Source organism: Homalodisca vitripennis, chromosome 1 (assembly GCF_021130785.1).
Source record: "Homalodisca vitripennis isolate AUS2020 chromosome 1, UT_GWSS_2.1, whole genome shotgun sequence".
NCBI lineage: Eukaryota > Metazoa > Arthropoda > Insecta > Hemiptera > Cicadellidae > Homalodisca > Homalodisca vitripennis.
The window spans coordinates 190,614,304-190,625,019 of record NC_060207.1 but is presented as its reverse complement, the minus strand read 5'-3'; positions in this window follow the sequence as shown (position 1 = coordinate 190,625,019).

Sequence of the window (10,716 nt, the reverse complement as noted above, 5' to 3'; positions counted from 1 at the left end):
TGTTTCGATAGGTTGGTAACAATGTTAAGTTAGCAGCAACACGGAGTAAGTTCGTCGTTGTCTGTTCCAGTGGCTAGTGTAAAGTGACGCTCTTTGCATGTGTTATTTGTTTGTGTGTGTTTTAAAATGTTTTCAACCCAACAACGAGTTTACATCCTTCAGTTGTGGTGGAAGCATAATAAAAATACTGCTATAATAATCTAGTAGTAAATATCCAGGTGTCGCGATAACCACTCAACAGTATATGCGGAAGTTAAGTAAGAAATTTGAAAACACAGGAAGCGTTTTAAGTGTGGTCGTCCATGATCAATGTGCAACAAAGAAAACCTGCAGACACTTGCTCAACCTTTTTTAGCCATTCCCGGTAAATCGACTCGCAAGGCATCTGCTGACCTAGAAATATCAAGAAGAAGTGTGCAAAGAATGTTAAAGCAATTAAAATTTAATCCATACGTCCACATTTACTCCGGGCGCTTCACGAGGATGATTCCGATAGGCTATTGGAATTCTGTGAGACAATAATTATCCGCTCAAAGGCTGATCAAAATGTTTTGCAATCAATTTGTGGTGTGAAGTGGCATGCTTCAAACTAAATGGACGCGTTAATCGGCATAACTGCGTGTACTGGTCGATGTAAATCATCATAACGTAATCCAAGCAGAACTTAATGTGCCTAGTGTTATGGTATGTGGAGGTATTTCGAGTACTGCATTGATTGGTCCTTATTTTCTTCAAGGAAATGTTGACTCGGAAATTTACTTACGGTTGCTGCAAGAAGTAGTAGTTCCCGAACTCAAAAACAATCCTGTATTCAATATTCATTCGCTCATCTGGCAACAAGATGGTGCCCCAGTACATTTTGGTATCCAAGTTCGAGATTGTTTAAATAACACATTTAATGGATGGTTTGGTCGCCCTGGTACAATCGTTTGGCCTCGTCAGACTTAATCCCATGTGATTTTTCACAGTGGGGTGTGATAGGGCTGTGAAAGGGTCTGATATGAAGAAGACTGTGTATGCTTCAAAACCATAAAATATTGATGAACTCATAAAACTAATTAGAAATAATTTGAACTTGTTAATAACAATAAACCTTTCTTGCTAAAAATTTGTAATTCTGTTCTTGTCGTTGTATGAAGTTTATACATAATCAAGGTGGACACTTCGAACAATTGATATAACATTGTATGCTAATATGTAAGGAATTTCATATAATGAATTTGTTTTTTGCCTAAAAGAGTTTTATTCAAATATCTGCACCAGAACGCACAGTCTCCCACAAATAAAGTCGACGAGCTGATTGCTCATGGCAGAAAGAGCTGCGTCCTGATATATTTGTTGTTTCTGAGCATGGCTTTACGGCTGATACTGTTGCGATGTTCAGAATCAATAACTACGAATTGGCTAGCGTTTATAACCGAACTAACTACAAAGGGGGTGGCGTGGCAATCTTTGTCAAATATCGCCTAAGTTACCAGCCATTAAATGTGGATTATAGTAGTGATCTAAACTTTGAAGTGGCTGGGGGTAAAACTTGATCAAAAATCCATTGGAAAAATCACAGTAAATTGGCCTATATAGATCTCCGAATGGGTGCAGCACCACATTTTTTGACAACTTTGAAACACTCCTAAAATTTCTTTCATTCAAAATTATTGAAGTTTATCATCATAGGTGACTTCAACATCGACGTTCTGAACCTGCGCTAACCCCCTGGCCCAGCGGCTTCGCGATATCTTATCTTCTTTCGGTTTAACATCGTCCCGTGAACTCACCAACACGAGTTTCTGCCGCGTCGTGTACGGCCATCGACAACGTCATCACAACATCCCAGACGTTTCGGTCTCTGTTCTGAACGCGGCCATCTCGGATCACTTCGCCCAGGAAGCCATAATTACCCACACCAAACCAAAATTTGAACCTCCCTCCGTGAAAATAAAACGAGATTTAAAGTCTGCAAATGTTGATCTTTTCAACAATTGTCTCAGGAAGGAGTCGTGGTCATTCTTGGATTCTTTCGATCAAGTGGAGGAAGCCTTCAATGCATTTTTTAAAGCGAATAATTTTATTCATTTAAATGTCACCTGCCCATTCAAAAATTTCAAAGAGCGTTTTCAAAGGAAAAAGAGATACCTGGATTACCCAGGATATTCTCAAATCAAGAGAAAGGCTCAAGTTTTTATCATTTGATATATGTAGGGACAGAAAAACGAACAATTCAAAACTTTTTTTTTCGAAAATTTCAAGCAAAATTATCGAAAAGAAATAAGGATGGCCAAGGCACGAGATGTCGAAACCAAACTGAGACAATCAGACAATTTTTCAAAAAGCGCTTGGAACATTATAAAAAAACAGCACAAAACAACAAAGTTTTTCAAAATTTTCAATTCCAACACTTAAAAACAACAAATAAAATAATTGATGATCCGTTTGAAGTGGCAAGTGAATTTAACAAATTTTTTTCAAATGTGGCTGAACCAGACGACTCATTTCGGATAGCCCTCGCGATGATCCATTGACGAGACCGATCTCATCTATGGTTCTTTTTCCTGTGAGTGAGGTGGAGGTGACCCGAATCGTGCGGGATTTGAGACCGAAAAATCCAGTGACAACCAATGGCATGTCTGTGTGGTTGCTCAGGGGTTGCTTCAAATACCTCTTGACTCCAATCACCCCGGACTGATCAATCTTTCATTTGATCAAGGCGTATTCCCGTCAGCATTGAAGATTGCCAAAGTTATACCAATTTTCAAAAAGGACGATGCTTGCATTCCAAGCAACTATCGTCCAATTTCTCTATACTCCCAGTTTTCAGCAAAATTTTTGAAAAAGCTTTTCTCAAACAATTTGAACAATTTCTTGATCGTTACGAGGTTCTATGTCCCGAACAATTTGGGTTCAGAAAAAACAAGTCGACAATCGATGCTGTAACGAATCTCATTTACAATGTTGTCGAGGGCCTAGAGAGGGCGAGAGCACGTGCTAAGCATATTCCTCGACCTCTCTCTAAAGCTTTTGACTGTGTGCATCATGGAACACTGTTGCACCAGTTGTTGGTCAAGTGGTATTCGGGGACTGCCGCACGATTGGATCTCGTCTTATTTAAAAAAGATAGAGAGCAGTGCGTGCAGATTGCGAGTGTCTTGTCAGGCAAAGTTAAAATGCCCTACGGTGTCCCACAGGGATCAATATTAGGGCCAGTCCTTTTTCTAATTTACGTCAAACAGATTGAAATTCTGCAATCCAGAATGGAAAATTGATTCAATATGCTGACGACACGACTCTCTGCATCAGATCAAAATCAAAAAAACGAACTTGAAATGGAGTCATTCATTGAGTTGAATTCATGCATCGAATATTTCTCTAGAATCAATCTGAAAACAAAACGGTTCAAAATCAAACGTCATACATTTTTGCCTTCGGCAACAACAAGAGCAAGAGCTTCGACCCGCGGTGATGGTGGACGATTTCCTTCTTGGAAGAAACAAAACTCCATTAAGTTCCTTGGAATGTACCTTGATCGGGGGCTGACATGGGACGATCACATTGAAAACGTTTGCTCTAAGGTTGCTTCGGGAATGTATGTCCTGCGCAATCTTGCAAAATTTTTTTTCGTTGGATGTATTAAAAATGGCCCTATTTCGGTCTGATACATCCACATTTGACATATGGCTTAAGATTGTGGGGAAGCTGTTCCAAATACAGATTTGAAAGAGTTTTCAGATCTCAAAAGAAAGCCGTAAGAATTCTTTCAAAATTAAACCCCAGAGAGTCGTGCAAATATGCCTTTAGGGAGCTTGGATTGCTGACCCTTCCCTGTCTCTATATTCTCGAGGTGGCCTTGTACTGCCGACTTAAATGCGAGTTGGTGCAGGGTAGGGATGTCCACCAATTATGGGACTAGAGGCAGGAATAACTTTCGAGTCGAACAGCACAGAACGGCAGCTTTCGAACACTTACCATCTCAAGTTGGAGTCGGACTAATCAATAGGCTCCCTGAAGGCATCAAACAACTCATTGACACAAAAAAATTCAAAACTCGACTAAAAAACATTTTCTTATGTCAAAGGCATTTTACTCAACTGATGAGTTCATGATGGGCGCTGGGATGAAAATTTTTGAAATTAACAACCACGAAATCCCGGGTTCTGGTACATACAAGAATCGTATTGCCAATTGTATGTATTTACCTTGACCAATATCATTTTATCTGATGTACTTATCTACTTTATATAGTTACGTTGACGCATGCCATGCAATATTGTAATTGTTTCACGCAATAAAGGATATTATTATTATTATCTATAACCCCTTTAAATTTCTCTTCTGGGAAAACTAACATTCGCGCCACCCTGCATGTTTTAATGTCTATTCCACAACATTGTACCTAAAAGATAGAGCTGTTTCAATAACAATTCAAAATTATATGTATGTAAAATTTGAGAACATAATTGAAATATATTGTTACAATATTTACTGGAATTACTTGTGGTTTTGTATCCCGAAAATATTTTTAATGTCGTATTTTATAGGATATACTTGCATTTTGCTAGATAAACTTTTGTTTCATAATATACGGTAACAGGTAACCCACAAATATTAGCATAGATGTTTTAGATTTTATGCACTTAATTGTTTATGTTATACAGGTATAGTAACAATCAATGCTATTTTAAAAGAATTACTCCAAGTGATTTCGCCCCAAGGTTAATAAACATATTAGTTATAGAAGATGAAGTATGACTATTCTTTTAATTTGGAGTTTTTGATAAATTTTGCCAGAAGATGAACTTTTTTAGTTATGAAGCCAGAATGAAAGTTTTTTTAACATGAATGTTTTACTTGATTTCTAATAGTTCGACGGCATACTGCAAAGCCTTTAAAAGCATATTTTATTTCGAAACAATCAAGTTCTAAAATTTATTGAAACTAGTTCAAACGTATATGTATAGCCTATTATTGTCCCTATGTACATACCAATAAATAATTTTAAGTATGTTATTGTTTAACAATTTTTTAATTCAACTAATTTGTTTATTACCAAAATATGTACACATATATTTAAACTACAAACTAAAAAGATTTAGTATAAACGCAGATATACTGAAATAATACAGACCTTCAGATCACAACGCCACTGCAGGAGAAAGCTAGTAATGTGTCACCGTCTCAGAGGATAACTCAAGTGATATATCAATCCCTAACCGGCCAGCGTTCCTTGGAGAAAACTTAATAACATTTTTTATGTTATTTTCGTTTCAATATCGTGTGTTATTTAGTTTTCGACTACACTGTACAAAGAACCTTGAAGGTTAAGAACAGATACCAGCTCGTTTCGTTTCTCCATGAATGAGAAAGCTAATAATTATATAATGCTCTAGCTACTAAATAAAGAAATATAACATTTGTGACATTTTTATCGCGGTTATTCTCAAAATTGTATTAATTCTAAATAGAAAAGTTTTTTAAATTATGTGCAAATATTTATTTGCTTTTTTGATTGATTTAAATTATAATATAGCATTGTATCTCATAATATGGCGTAATAGAAACAGAATAACCAAACTTTGTTAGCAACATACCAAATTGAATATTCATAATAAACGAAAAGAAATTTCTGGAGTGTATATAACACCTCAGATGGTAGAAATATTCATTTTTTCAACATGTAAAGCATTGATGAGCTGTTTTTAAAATGGCCTATTCCAGTTTGGTTATTAATGATTCGTAAGAAGTGATGTTCACTTCCAAAGGAACGTGACAGTAAAGCTGAGTATGAAAAAATTAATTGAGTGGTCGCTCGAGAACCAATCGTAAAGTCGAAATGTGGTTCGTTTAAACACGCTTTTATACATTTAAACTGTCATGCGTGAGGAACTTAATAAAAACTAAAAATTAATTGACCCCCATTTATCAATGGTTTATCACCTTTTACTTCACGTCATGATTCTTATATTATATCACTGAAAATCAGTGTACAGTGTTATGCTATGTCCTTAGTCAAGAAAAAATGATATATATAATGAATAAGGCACAATAAAATAGTAAAATACCTGTAAAGTTTGATATTTGTTACTTGTTCATGGAAAGTAAAATTAACATAATTTACTTTTCTTTTAAATCATCCAAACAACGTTTACATGTTTTAGTATCTCTTACAAGCAAATAATGATAATACGTAGCACGATATATGCAGAAGAGGGTACTAGTAATTATACAGAGTGTAACAAAACGTTTGGGCTGGCTATGCATTTTCAGGTTCTATGTGTGATTCTAAGCTAAAAGTGAAGAGTAATTTTTCCAATTTCCACTTCCTTTAGCAGCTATACGCGATTTTGTTTTTTTACTAAAACAATTTTATCTTTACAATTGTTACAAAACTTTGTAAACGAGTCCATTTCAGAATGTATTATATCAAAACAATGTTTTAAAATAATTCTTAATGCATTCAAAGTGGCGGCTGCTATTTAATGTTTGTTTGATGAAATATTTATTAAACCAAAGACACCTCATTTTTAAAATCGATTAAGAAATAACCATTTTATGGAAGGATTCATATTACACATGCAAACTAAATGGCCCATAATGTGACAGTAATTTAACAGCTGTTATTTAAATCAGCAGTAAATGCAACAATGAAACTGAGTATTGAACTGTTAACATCTAATAAATGTAAACATAATCAAATTTGTAATCGGTGTGAAGGAAAATATGGATGACAAGGGTGGAAACTAGTTTTTAGTATTTTTGTCAATCACAGTTTTGTTTTGAATGTTTGAAAAAAAATTATTATATATACAGGTGTACAACACGTTTACTACATATAGATCTAATACATGTACGGAGCGTCTCACATAAACTTAATTACATAGCGAGACCATTATACGGACATAACAATGACAGCACCATCAGAAGTGTGTAATCCGGATTTCTGAGTGTGTGTACGAGTAATTACTAATTACGAGTATTTCCTGTTTCTCACAATTAAAATATTACATTTTTCTAAAACCTACCTCAGAATGCGCTCGCATTACATTTACTATTATAAGTGGATTATAGTGTTCACTACAGGTACATAAAGCCTGATATATAGGATGTCGCACATAAAGACAACCGCAGGGCAAAGCCACACCACCCCAATATCGGTCGAACCCGCATACTACACATTACAATAGTTTATGTGGCACAGTCTATAGTGGTCAGGCTCCACATTACACTCATTGCGGTATATATACACATTTTACGAGTCAAGTGCCAAACTTATAACTAATGAGCAGTACCAACCAATTCCGTGAACATAGCCAACATAAGGTTGATGTTGAGTGGAAGAGAGAGATTTAACTTTACATAAAAAATAAAGACAAATTATTTCATTATTGTACTTTTTATACCAACCTGTAGAATATAGAGTTGTCTACGGGAAGTCCTGGAAAAACCGATTGATCATTGGTTGATCAAGTTTGACTTCAAGCAAAACTTTGTAATGACAAGAAATTAAAGACAAGAAGAAATATTACATCTGAAAGAAGCAGACTAATTGCTATTTTTTACAAGATTTAACATTTTGTTAAGCTAGATAAGCGATTATTTTAAAATAAAAATAATTAATGATCCCTCAAGATTTTATTATTTTAATTGTGTTTTATTGTTACTACATATATTGTGTTTTACATGTTGATATGTTTTTACTTAGTTTTGATTAGATCATCAATTACTTGAATTTTTATGGGAAACAGTATATTAATACAATGTACCTGTATGTAAAAATAGCCAATAAAGAAATTTTATTTATTAATTTAAATAGCACGTCTGACGATCCATATCTTTCTTAGGGGAAATTATTCTATAATTGTTAATAAAAACCAAGTTGGGAGGCTCTCAACTTCTCTACTATCAAAACCATTATCATTTGCATTTCACAAGCTGTAAATAATATATTGTTTCTTAAACCGATCGTTTGGTACAGTTTTAAAGCAATTATTATGTTATAATGTTATTTAAACCACCAAATATTTTAAATGTATTTGTTTAAGATCAGGCCATGCTCTCATTTTAAACCGTTTCATAAAGTACCTGGAAGTTATATTGATTTTGTAAAACACACAAAAATTTCACATATACTGTTTTAAGTAATACATAAGGAATGGTCATTTTTCAACCTTACCTTCTTCACCTTAGTCGAACAGTAAACTAAAGCAGTGTATTCAAGACGGTAGTATTATAAAGAACAGATATAAAAGTGTCCCGAGAAGACTGGATATCGCCATTCTCAGTCTGATCCCGGATGTTATTGATGCTTGACGCTGTTTCCGTTCCCGGAGAAACTCCGGCAGTTACGTCACTGCTTGGCAAGCAACATCGCGTCGTCATGACAACACTTTCTACTTTATATTTTGTATAAAGTACATTTTTAAGAATTGACGAAATAGATGATTTTTCGTTATATTTATCTATAAATGATCATTATACAGCTTATTGTAAAGGTTCGTGGTGGATGTTAATAGAAGTAGGTTGAATAAGCATTAAGCAATATTAAAACATCAACTGTTTATAATATCGTAAGATTAAAATTGTAGTGTCGTAAAACTAAAATTGACAAATTATAAAGTTTATCAAAAGTTAGTACAATCAAAATTGTAATAATAACTCATTATTATTAAATAATGAACCATGAGTAAAATAAAACTATTAATATTAAAGTGTAAACATCAGACAAACAAACTCCTGTCTTTAGGAGTTTTACTACAGAACAGTCTTGTACAATACTATTGTTCTACTACAGAACAGAATGCAGAGAACGGCACTTGCGAGACAACTGTCAAGATAGCAAATTCCCTAACCTCTTCTTCATTTATCTTGAGCATCCGTTTTCTTCCAAAGTTTTCCTTCCACTTTAAATCTGGCATGTATACACCTCATTCAGTCGGGAATTAAAATAAAGCCGTTATTTTTTAACAATTACTACTTAAAAATGGTTAAAAACATATACATATACAATATATTTAATTGGCTGAGCGTTAGCGAAGCCAATCACTCAAGGCCTTAAAAAACTTCATTTCTGTCTGTCTATTCTCATGATGTCTTGAGAACGAACTTACCTGTAAACTTGAAACTTTGGGCGAAGCTTCAATTCTATATAGCAACAACGAGTTCGATAATGGAAAATGTCAATCCTGGGATTCGGCTGAGGGTTAACGAAAATGTTTGTACTAATCCTATGAGTACCTAACTATAATGGGAAGTAGAAAGTCCCAAAATAAATAAATTGTTCAAAATCGAGTAGAATCATATGGCATGTTAACGTGTAACATGAGTAATTCATGTAGGATAAACATTATTCCAACACGTACAATATAATCACTTAGTAACTGTAAGTGTACCAGTGTTAAAGCATTGGTGTTAAATCCAATTTAGGAATTACAAATATGAGTGTATCGTGTAACAAGATATCCCGAGAATTATGTAATTTGTAGACTTTACGTTTTATATGCTACATTGAAAATAGTGACATCTAGAATACTGAACGTCCACCCATGGCATTTCGACGGGTATGTTGGTGAGATGATCTAATTTCAGCGTATTTTTGCGTTGTAGTACCCTCCCTACATAATCGGAACTTTTATTATTTAAATAGCTATATTAAATAACTCAATGAACAAAATGTAAATGATGGATACGTGAATTATCTCCAGAAAGATCATATGCACTTTAAAATGTGATAGAAACTAAAAAAAGTCTAAGATTTGATTCTCACTATTCATAAAAATTGAATGTTATATTTAATATAAATTGACGCAATCATACCACTTGTAACTGTGGTGGCACGCTACGTATTTCAAAACAAAGACGAGGACTATAGTGTAAGTTTGTTGTGCAAACTAACTGAGGTCTACCAGTCGATGTTTTGGTGTAAATACTCACACTGTGTGACTCAAGAAAATTATGATTCTTTAATAATATTGGGATAAAATACAACTTAAATTAGTCATCTTTAAGGATATAGTTTAATACATTACACGTAAATTAAAACTCTATATAAAAGTGATAAAGGTTGAAGAAATGGAAAATACTTATTAAAATTAATGAATGATGGTATATAAATAATGCTATCCGAATACAGATTAAGTTAATTTATTATTATTATTGTTTTTTTATACCTGATCAATTCCTAAAGCTGTTATAAATGACTTTATAGGAAATAATATGGTATATTTGGAATGAAATAGAATAATACATGAAACTAATTCGAATACTGTACTATCCAAAACCAATCTAAATAAAATCACCACACTGTCGTTTGCTCATGACCATCGTTTGTTCTAGAATGCACTACAAATAAATTTACCAACAAATACAAAAAAAAAAACTGTTGTCTGTAAAGTCGGTTTACTGACGATAGTTGAACGTGACAACGTCTTAAGAGTATTTTTTCAAATTTAATTGTAATTTGTTGTAAAAAAGTAATAATTTTGAATAATTTATTATAAGAATAAACTGTGATTAAATTATTGTTAAATTATTAAATTTAAAATTTGGAAACATCATTAAAATTTTTGTAACTCTAGCTTTTAAAAAGCCCGCCTCAATGTGTTTGATATAGGAGAAAATTGTTCCCTTTGACGGCTGGCTGGTCCAATCTGTCATTTCAGACACGTTGTTATGATATGTGGAAGATTTAACGTTTATGTTTTAATTTTTTGAAATCATAGCTACGCC